Source organism: Octopus bimaculoides, chromosome 4 (assembly GCF_001194135.2).
Source record: "Octopus bimaculoides isolate UCB-OBI-ISO-001 chromosome 4, ASM119413v2, whole genome shotgun sequence".
Taxonomy (NCBI): Eukaryota; Metazoa; Mollusca; class Cephalopoda; order Octopoda; family Octopodidae; genus Octopus; species Octopus bimaculoides.
Window position 1 is genome coordinate 52,317,828 of NC_068984.1, and position 11,990 is coordinate 52,329,817.

General features: G+C 33.7%; 1 protein-coding gene across 4 annotated transcripts in view; it reads right to left on the bottom strand.

The window, feature by feature from the left end:
* LOC106868732 (uncharacterized) overlaps positions 1-2,006 on the bottom strand; it is a 118,784-nt gene extending 116,778 nt beyond the window's left edge. For 2 of the 4 annotated variants that reach the window (XM_014914130.2, XM_052967058.1), the window contains exon 1: positions 1,730-2,003. The gene's annotated coding sequence lies outside the window, so the exon portion shown is untranslated. Of the gene's footprint in view, positions 1-1,464; positions 1,648-1,729 lie in introns of those variants that run through there. The other 2 variants (XM_014914129.2, XM_052967057.1) reach the window with 2 other exon arrangements.
* Positions 2,007-11,990: the final 9,984 nt, after the last annotated feature.

Consider the following 11,990-nt stretch of genomic DNA (forward strand, 5'->3'; position numbering starts at 1 on the left):
ATGTATACATATATATATATATATATATATATATATATATTTTTCTGCATGTGTGTGTGTGTAGTCAAGAGAATTTTTATATAAAGTTTTAAACACATATACACAAGGAAATAAAATTGTATATAAAAGTAAACTCCAATCATTATATAAATACTGAAATACTATTATATATGCTGTGTTGTGTTTTAAAAACTCCTCTTTTGAGTGAAATCAAAACAATATATATTTTTTTAAATATTACAGTATATGAACAGAGAAAGAAATTAGACCTACATGGGGTGATAAAACAGCTGAATGTGTAAAGAAAATGACATTTCTATTGTTATAATTGTAGCTTAAGATCTACATCGATCAAAATGATAACCATATGTAAAAAGAAATGAGTACTCGAAGTGTCATTTAATTAGTTGTTTCTAAAAAAAAAAGTTCTTTATAACATGCTATAGGAAACATAACTAAAAATCTTTTTCCTGAAAAAAATACAAATAAATCTTTCATAAAAATTTTGAGTTAAAATTTGTTTTTTAAAATATTTAAGTAATGACACTGATAGAAGAAAAAAAAACTTTTAATTGTGGATTATGAAATTTCCTACTGGTCCCTTTTCAACTAAGCATAGTAGGAAACAATGACAAAGAATATCATCTGTCAACTAATTATATAAATTAGATGACTCTAATCAGGAAATATATTGAAGGATCTGCTTATTCTTGTAGTAACAATTTACCTAAGTAGTTTACATTTGATGAACAGGAAGAATATTGCCCCTTTTGCATTTTAAGGCAGCAGCCTGGAAGAATATTGCCCCCTTTCTATTGAATTGGAAGTTGTTTGAAAGAATATTGCCCCCTTCTGTTTTATGGTAATGATTGTTTCCTTTTGCTACAAGCAGTGAAGGGACTCTTTAACAAAACAGTAAGGGCCCAGTTAGTAATAAAGGCTCAGTGATGAAGAAGATAAAAACAGAATAAGGTAGTTAGTAAGAACATAATTCACCTTTGTTGAATTTAAAATAATCTTTTGCCATTTCTTAAATAATTTTTTACCATCTTTTGTCATTTCTTTAGTTTTGTATAAAGAACATGTATAGATTTTTATCAAACTGGAATTGGTAAACAGCCTAATATGTTTGGTTTAAAGATCTAATATGAGAAGAATAAATAGATAATTCTAGACAATGTTAAACAAAAACAAAAAAGAAAAATTTAAAAAATGAGAGACAGACAGAAATTAAGCATTTTGTATGAAATGGACAAAAAATTGGAAATGATTTGAGAAAATATGAAATGTTGGTGCAGAATCAAAAACCATGTTCACTTTATGAGATAAGAAACATGAAAGGAATGGAAAGTTGTCACCCAGACAAATAGAAAGAATAACAAAGAGAAAATATATGATAGAATGAAATAAATATTTTTAAGCAAGTTGAAAAATAAAAAGGAAAAAATATTAAAATTTGCTTACATTTGAATAAATTGTCTTTTATATGATTGACTTTTCTTTTTTTAATGATGGATACCTGTTGCTACAGGCAAAAGGTAATGAATGAAGCACGTTCTCAACAGTAGTTTATCTATCTCCACTGGAGTTTAGCTCTGTTTAGTGAAAGGCACTAAGAGCATTAACAAGCGAGAGAGACTGTTGAGAAGGAATATTGAGGGGTTCAACAGAAAGATGTGGAGAAGATTTTGCTGAAGCAAGGGTGGGGAGATAGAAATTATTTACTTACTTTCCCAGTAGCCAGTTATAATGCTCCTTTCAATAAGGTTTCTCAAAGAGCTCCAAATAGCATCCACAGAGGGAAGCATGAACAATTCTGTGTAGTTCAGAAGAGTACAGTGGCAGGCAGCAGATTCTAGAGAGTAGCAGCAGCAGTAGTAGCAGAATTAAGAAAAGAGAGAAGAAAAGAAATACCTAGGGAAAAAGAGAAAGTTTGGGATAGTGCAAGAGAGAGAAGAGATGAGCAAGGAAAAGGAAGAATGAAGAGAAGTAGATGGAGTGAAAGGAGGAGAAGAATCTTCAAGTAACAGCTGCCTTGAATAGCAATAATGATGGTAGTAGTGACAGTAGTAACGATGGTTGGTTGTGATAATGATAGTAGTGGGATAATACACGGATGTGAGTGCTGATGATTACATGGCCATGGAGAAGGAATACTCTGATGCTAGTTGTAGAAGCAGTAATACTAAGATAACTGTCCAGCTTATGGACATTTATTAAGTATGCTGGTATTTTACCAGCTTATGTTTATTAAGACCTACAATAAATTACAATACTTTAATGTTTGTGTCAATCCTTTCTTTAGCTTTGAATACACACCACTATACTAGAATTCACCAAAATCACTCAAAATCACATGTATTTTATTAGATTATGGCGAGTCAACATCACTGATCTACATACATCCCAACAAGTGAATGTAATTTGTCTTAATGTTTCTTATAGAGGTATGAGAATCTGAGATATTCATACAAGGAAATTGCAAAGTTGCAACATTACCCATGGCTCTGAAGATGCAAATTAAGCAAGACATGTCCAACTGGAAATTGAAACTTAGATTTTGGAATCAGCTTGTTAAGATCTTATAATCTTACTATAAGGTGAAGAATAACTTTACATCAGCATTTTCATAAGTAAAGCTTTTATTAAAGCTCTCATCAGGACACATTACACACAACCATATCCAGCTCCACCAACCCAACTCACCTCAATGATTATTACTTTCACTTATCAAAATTATTAATTATTCTAATTAGCAATTGTTGTAAATACTTGCAATGAAAGTTTTCAAAGACATGCAGTTCACCACTGAAGAAAATTTCCACAATTTTAACCCTTTAACATTTAATCCAGCCATATCTGGCCCAAATATTCTACCCATTTTATGTTAAAACTGACCAAATCCAACTTCTCACACCTTCCCTACAATGTCATTCTCAAAACATACAAACACATCATTAAAATATTGAAGCTACAAAATAATGTGAGATTAATTCAACGCAATGTGAATAAAATAAGCAATACATTTGACAAAAAAAGTCAGAGTGCTAAAGAGTTCATATTCTAACCATATTGACACCAACCCAACAGAGACCATCTCTGATTCAATGATGCAAAAACTTCCAGCTTTAACCGTTTAGCATTCACATTATTCTGTCAAAAAGTAATGCTTATTTATTCACATTGCTTTGAATTAATTGTACATTATTTCATAGCTTTGAGATTTTGATGATGTGACTTTTTTTATTTTTAGAATAATTTTGTAGGATAAGTGTGAGAGACTGGATCGGGCCAGTTTAAAAATAAGGCAGAGAGAATATTTTGGTCGGATACAGCCAGTTTAAATGCTAAAGGGTTAACCTGTTCATAATTAAATTAAAACTTATAATTTAATGTAATAACCTCTTCATAAGTCATGTTCTTATAACTGGCTTAACAAAAAATGTAACTTATTTTAATAAACCTTTCCAAATTTACTATCATTTTCAAAATTAATTAAAATGTAGGCAATGTATTTTATTTGAAATATAATCACAAAAGTGCTTTAATATTTAAACCAGCCATATCTGGCCCAGGTATTCAATTTTATGTTCCAACTTGCCAGATCTCACTTCTTACACTTACCCTACAATGTCATTCTTATAATATACAATCATATCATTGAAATTTAAGAGCTACAAGTAAGGGATGAATATTCAAAATAATGTGAGTTAATAAGCATTACATTTGATTGAGTAATCTGAATGCTAAAAGGTTAAAGAAGTTTTTGGTAAAGTTAGTAAGTCTTTGCAGCTAGACTTATTAGATTTAGGAAGGTGGTTTTGTCAAATCTTCAGATTTAAAAACTGTATTTAATTGTCAGCAATTATTCTTGATTATTATCATTTTGCTATTACACATTATAACACCATTTTTACTATCTCTTTTTCCTTTCCATCATTTTTACACTTAATGCAAACAAAATTGTATACATTTATATTCTTTAAGAACTAAACTGGGCACATCTGTACACATCCACACTATCTGATACCTTAAATGTTTCCAACTTTACACTCAAATGTCTCATCAGTATACATCTGCACATTCTAATAGCTTATCTATGTACATACACACCATGTAATGCCTTAACTATTAACATCTATACATTCTGATGGTTGTCTGTACATGTCTATATATTTTAATACCTTATTTGTATATATCCACACTAATTAATATCTTTTTAGTACACATCTACACATGCTGAAGTCTTATCTGTACATATCTATATGCTCTAATTTATCTGTACAGATCTGTACAATCTAATGCTTTATATGTACACAGTTACACCATGTAATGCCTTATCTGTACACATTTACATCAGCTAATGCCTTCATATAATGCCATATCTCCACACATCTAAACACTAACAGATTATCTGTACATAACTATTCCATAATTGTCTTACCTGTACACTTTGATATTATGCAATATCACTTTACCTGCGAAACATCTATACACTCTTAATGTCATATTGGTACAGATGTAAACACTGTAAAATTCAGACTCATTCAGATTGAACATAAATACACAGAGAAATAGATATTAAGTTGATGATTAATCATATAGAATTTAATTTCATGATAATATTAAGAATTTATATATATATATTTGTATTTATTTTACCATATGTATCTTGCCAAGTGTCTCTATGGAACAGAAATGTTGAGAATGTACAAAGCAATGGAAAAGAGAAAGAGGACAGATGACTTTGAAATATGAATCTTTTGTACATTGGGTAGAATAAGCTAGAAAGACAGGTTCATAAATGCTGCAGTACTAGAAAAGCTGAAAATCCAAAGACACCTATTTTTGAGAATCAAATCCACAAAGCTATCATATTTTGGACAGATGATGCACCATGAGTCATTGTAGCCCAACCATCCTGACAGGAATTGTGAAAGGGAAGAGAGCAGGATATGTATCAAAGACATCAAAGAATGAACCAGAAACAAGATCCTGGATAACTCCATGCAGCACAACACAGAAGGAACTGCAGAGTCTTAGCAAGTCAACCCCTGAATATAGGGAGGGTACCAGGTTGATGATGTATTTTGCATTTTGAAACGATACATTATATCCCTGTGCATTGTCAGAAGTGACTTACAGGGTTGGCAACTAGTAGGGAATCTTGTTATAAAATACTTGCTCAAAAAAACCCATCCAACTCATCTCTGCACAGAAAAGCAAACATAAATTGCTGTAGTTGGGGATGATGATGTATACTTATTGCCAAAGTCTGCTCTATAAAATAACTACTATATATTGACTCATTCATTAGGCAGACAATCTTAAGGATAACTTAAAGTTTGCATAGAAAATAGAAGACGTTCAAAATTATGCATGTATCACTGTACCTTTATAAAATTTATTCTACCTCTATAACTGTGTCTGCCTCTCTCTTACTCCCTGCCTCACTCACTCTCTCAATATAAAACAACTGCATTTCTCCAGTTTTATATAAAGTTACCAACATACAAGAAAATTTATCAAGTAGAAGCAAATTTTAACTTTTGTTTATTCAAATCACCAGGATCAACTTTCTCCTGTCATCCTCAGCATCCACTTCTTCACTCTCCTCATCATCATGCTCTTCTTCTTCTCCCTCTTCCTCCCTCTCCTATTCCTCTCCATCTTCCTTTTCATTATTCTCCTCCTTTGTCATTCTCTCAACATTCTCTTCCTCTTCATCCCCAACATTGTCATTCTCCTCAATATCTTTCTTCATCCTCCTTTTTCCCTCCTTTTTCTCTACTACAACAACCTCTTTCAGCTTAACATTGAACCTCTCTCCTCCTCCTCCACCCCATTCTTCATCATCATCATCACCATCATTTTAACTTGTTGCTGACAGCCCTAAGTCAACCTTTACCAAGCAGACATCTAAGATCAATTATTCCACCCACCTTCCTCTCCTTTTGATAATACAATCATGATTTGAGGGTGATATGATGACTAGTCCCAACATGTCAAGTGACCAGGTAGCTGCTCCCTTATTGACATGTGTATCATTTTATCTATTTCTTTTAGTTGCTTCAGGCATTGAACTATTGCCATGCAACACTGCACTGAAGGATTTCGTGAAACAAATCAACCCCAGTTCTTTGCCAAACCACTGGGTAATAGATAAGCCAATACTGATTGTCAAGTGCTGGTGGTGGAGAGAATAAACGTGTGTAACATGACTGTCACTACTACTACATACACCTGATGAATGCAGAATGCATGAAAGTACTAGTTTTATCACAATAGATACATATAATATTCTATTATTATAATATTGTAAAATTGTAATTAATAAAACATCAAAATCAGACTAGGATGGAATTTCATTGATTAATATATTCTTCTATTCACAATCACACAAACTTGGATATCTATATGCATGTATATATGTATGTGTATATATAGGCGCAGGAGTGGCTGTGTAGTAAATAGCTTGCTTACCAACCACATGGTTCCGGGTTTAGTCCCACTTCATGGCACCTTGGGCAAGTGTCTTCTACTATAGCCTTGGGCCGATCAAAGCCTTGTGAGTGGATTTGGTAGACAGAAACTGAAAGAAGCCCATCGTATACATATATATGTATGTGTGTGTCCCCCAACATTGCTTGACAACCGATGCTGGTGTGTTTACGTCCCTGTAACTTAGCAGTTCGGCCAAAAAGACCAACAGAATAAGTTCTAAGCTTACACAGAATAAGTCCTGGGGTCGATTTTCTTGACTAAAGGCGGTGCTCCAGCATGGTCACAGTCAAAATGACTGAAACAAGTAAAAGAGAGTATATGTATATACATATATAGAGTATATATATATATACATATATATATAGAGAGAGAGAATGTGCATGTGAGAGAGAGATAGCATCATCATCATCATCATCATTGTTTAACACCCACTTTCCATGCTGGCATGGGTTGGATGGTTTTACATAGAGCTGGCTAGCAGGGAGCTGTCCAGACTCCAATTGTCTGTCTTGGTATGGTTTCTATGGCTGGATGCCCTTCCTAATGATATATATATATGTTGCATAGGCATTGCAAGACCAATAATCCAATGTAGAACTCAATATATGTAAGCTTCAAAACAAAGTGTTGGCTGAGTATAGAGCAGTAATAAGAAAGAGAGATGACAAAGGAATAAATGATTATCTTATAAACTTCATTAGCTTACAGCTGTTTCTGCTGCAAGATGTAGTGAACTCATATTTAAGTACCTGAATAACATCCTATAGTTTCATCAAAGCCTTGAATATGAAGTACAAATTTTCAGGTGCTCAACTATGAGTCCACTGCATCTTATAGCAGAAACAGCTGTAAGCTAATGAAGTTGATAAGATGATCATTTATCCTTTTGTCATCTCTCTTTCTTACATATATATATATGTTAGCCAACAGATAAGATACAGAGTTGCTCAATATAGAAAACACTTAGTAACACTCAAATGGTTTGAACATACACTCCGAAGTATTTTCTAAGGACTAAGTCCATGGGGTAAAGAGCAGCTATAAGAGGAATCCAGTTGAGCAGATATGGAGATAATGATGCAAATAAACAAATAAAACTGGATATATAAAATATACCTACATATATATGTATATATACACACACACACACACGCAAACATACACACACACATAAAATGGGCTTCCATACAGTTTCTGTCCGCTAAATTCACTCCCAAAGCAATGGTCAACCCAGGGTTATAGTAGAAGATGCTTGTCTACAGTGCCATACACAGTGGGACTGAATCCTAAATCACAAGCAAGCTTCTCAACCACACCATCATACCTGTGTGTGTATATATATATATATATATATATATATACATACAAACATACATACATACATACATATATATATATATATATATATATATATATATATATATATATATATTCTCAAAGTACCCATTATGCTCCTGGAAGGGCATCCAGCTGTAAAATCCTTGCCAAATCAGACTGGTACCTGGTCCAGCTCTCCGGCTCAACAGCTCCAGTCAGACCATCTAACCCATGCTAGCATGGAGAGTGAATGCTAAATGATGATGATGGTGATGATTGTGAGTTCTAGTGTTGCAGCCATGCTGCCTGCACTCATGTTAATTTGTCTGTGTTGTTAGAAAATGTAAATGTAAGCAAAATAGCCTCAACCACTCTTAAATGACATTTAATTCTTTCATCCTACTTTTTTGACAGCTTATTTTCATCCTTCACATACAAGCATGCAAGCAAACATGCATACAAATACATTCATGTGCAGACTCATACTTCCACATGTATATGTATGTATATCAGAATAATATAACACAAGAATGGAGGATATCAGGCTTTAATAGTAGATCACAACATTTGTTTCTGCACTGCACACCAGTTTTAAGTTGCTGAGTTTATATTCATATACTATTATACAAAATTATTCCTTATAATTACTTTATAGTTGAATATTTTTAAGCAACAAACATGTGTGGGCACTTCATTGAGTGGAATGTATATATGTATGTACACATATACACTCATATACACATACATATAAATACATGCACACATACACGCAATAATACGCCCATCACTCCGTGGAGGGAGTTAGTGAGTATATATTTTCATGTATATCTATTATGATAGGTACACTGGACTATGTAACAACTAATTTGCGTAAAAGTTTGAAAATGCTGTGGTTTTCCCATGAAAGAACAAAGTAAACTGATTCACATTTTCCATATTCAATCAATTAGTGGTACTGTGAAGTTTTGTAAAGCATTCCAAAGACTTTCTATTTGAGTTTCCTGAAATGAACGCTGTGCCATATGTATACTATTACATGTACATATGGTATATACATACTTATATAAAGAGCGGTCATATACATACATGCTCATATAATTAATGTGGTATGTTGTCATATATTCACAATTACCGAGAACTGTATTGACTCAGACATACATAAATATATACACATACAGATGACAACCTAGTTAACATTGTCTAAATCACAATGCAAAAGTCCTATCTTTTAGTTGAAGACTGGCCCCAATAATAATATTGGGGGAGAAATTCGAAAAATTAAACCAGAAAAAGATATACACACACAAACATACATACTGAAAAGTCTTCATCCATAGCGTCAGACTCACCAATACTTTACAAATGAAATTTGGTAGTCAGAAGCTGTACAAAGCCTTATCTGTCTGTCTGTGTATATGTAAGAAATGACTTTTTGCAATCAGAATTTTAATTCTTCCAAGATGTGGATGACCATGGTTAATCACCTGAAAATAAAAGCAACTTGTCTAACCCACAGATGGTTAACAGCATTTGCTAAGGTTTCATCTTGCAGTGGATTGACAACTGCTGAATAGAATCTCACCATTGCCACTGTGCTGAGCTTATGATCAAAAGTGTTCCACCTTTGGCTATCCCATCTATTGCTTTTTTTTTTTTTTTGAGCACCGTAATAGTGTTATTAAAGCATCAGATATATTTTTTTAATTTTCTTTATCTCAAATCACATCCCACTGACTTATAAAAGGGACTGCATTAGATATATTAGAGCAGTCACTCACACACAGAGTCGACTTGATAGTATATACCAGGCTTTCATAATTTCTTTTAGGTGCCCATCTAGATAGTTACCAGACACATCCAGACACTTTCTTGGCTTTACCACTCTTGAGCTAGCTGTGAAGGCATTGCCAATGACTGTTTACAGAGCCTCCAAGACTTGTAAGAAGAAGGGTGTATGTGCTTTTGTTGTTCAACTTTAAAAAAAAAAATATATGTGTGTGTGTGTGTGTGTGTGTGTGTGTGTGTTTCACAGAAGTATGCCAACAAAAGATTAGAAAACAGAAAAAAACATGTCCTTTACAAACAAGTTTCTGGAAATATTTGTTCTGCATTGATTACAACTGATCCTTTACAATCCTAACCCTAACCCTTAAAACTGGAGGCCTTGCCCAAACACTTGCAACAGAGTAAAATCCACTATATAATACCCAGCAGATTAAGTCTTAAGTCTACCATCTAAATAGGTTGTGGCAAGATTTGAACTCAAAATACAAAAAAAAAAAAAGTATTGTAAGACATCTAATCCAACATTCTTACAGTTCTACCCTGGATTAGTACTTCTTTTTGAACATTAAAATGATGAAAGAGAAAGTTCACCTCAGTGAGATTTTGAACTCACTGCACAGAAACTCCAAACAATAACTGCAAGGCATTCTGTCCAATGCTTAAACAATTCTAACAGTTCCTGGCTAGAATGAATTGTGATATTTGTTCTGGTTGTCTACACTCTGAGTTCAAATTTTGTCATGGTCTACAATAACTTTCATCCTTTCAGAGTCAATAAATAAAGTATTGTCCCAGTGCTGGTGTAGCCTCTTTTTCTCCAGTCGTTAAATCCTAAATATTCAGCTGATTCAAGAGTGAGAGGGCCAAGAGTGTGCCTGGATTTGCTGCTAACTAAATGGGCACCTAAAAAAATTAATGAAAGGTTGGTATATGCTACCAATATCACATTTATCTGTGAGTGACAATGGTATATTTAATGCAGTCTCTTCTATAAGTCAGTAGGATGTGAGTTAAGATAATCTTAGCTATTATTTTTACCAGATCAAGTGGTCATGTAGAGGATCTCTTACTGGCTCATATTGTTGCATGTCAGCACTAAAAATCTGATGCATGCTGAATTCATTTTTTTTTTTTTTTTTCAGTACTACTCTACTCAGCTATGAATAAATAAACGAAAATTACCTAGTGATGTCATCTGCATAAAAAAACAACAATCATATGTCTTTCCTCACTATCATCCATACATACAGGCATGTCCTTTCGGGCCATGACCCCACTCCCTCTCCCAGCTGAGAAGTTTTTGTTTTGCAGGTGCTAGTGCCACATAAAATGCACTTGTGCCAGTACCATGAAAATGCACCCATGCCAAAACAGACAATTGGAGCCTGGACAGCTCCTGTCAAATCATCCAACCCATGCCAACATGGAAAACAGATGTTAAATGATGATGATGATGATGATGACAACTACTACAATATGATTGAACAAACTTGACTGAATGAACTGGACAAAATAATGGAGGTAAAGCCTCACTGAAAATCAAAAGTGGTGGTGGTGGGTGTTGTTGTTTTAGTTTGCTGTTTAGTCTCAGATCAGCCTTATGGAATAGATTGGAGGCATCACAGCTATGACTATTCCATCATTTTGTATATCAGAAACAACATTGTCCAAGGTATTTACGTTTTTTTTTTTTTAAGCTGATGAAATGTAATTTGAGGGAAATTTGCCTACTTTTTCTAGAAGGTTGAATGACCACATACAGGCTAATTTGTTGGCTTAACTCGCTTATATGAAAAGCTTTCTTCTTTCTGGTCTTTCTTGCAGCCAGAAGAACCAAATATCATGAACTATACTGATGAAAGTGAGATGTTAGGAAAAGATGAAGATCCTGATATCAGAGAATCCCAGGAATTCCATGCGCAATGATTAGGCTCACACTCAGTCCAGTGCAATCATCAGTAGTTAATTTTGATTGGAAACTTACCATCATTGTCATCATCATCATTGCTTTGTGCCCATTTTTCTCTGCTGTCATGGGTTATACAATCTATTTCCAGCATAGTATCTTGCCACTTGTTGTACTCCTTAGTCATCTGATTCACACAATAGTTGAATGAAGCAGCCAACTTTTGGTGTTACTGATAGAAAAGTAAAGAATTTTATTGGAGTGCTTGTGGCATTTTTTCTCGGATACAATTCTATGGGCAGGGAAGTTGCCAAATGCTATGACTGTAGAATATTTCATGCTCGGTTCCCTTTAGACAATCCAATAATTATTTTATTGATTCTAGTAAAAACCTACATGGAACTGAAACTACTGAAGCATGTTTGTCAAATATAAGCTAGAAGCTAAACTGTTTCTGTAATAGTCTTGCTAGTTCCGT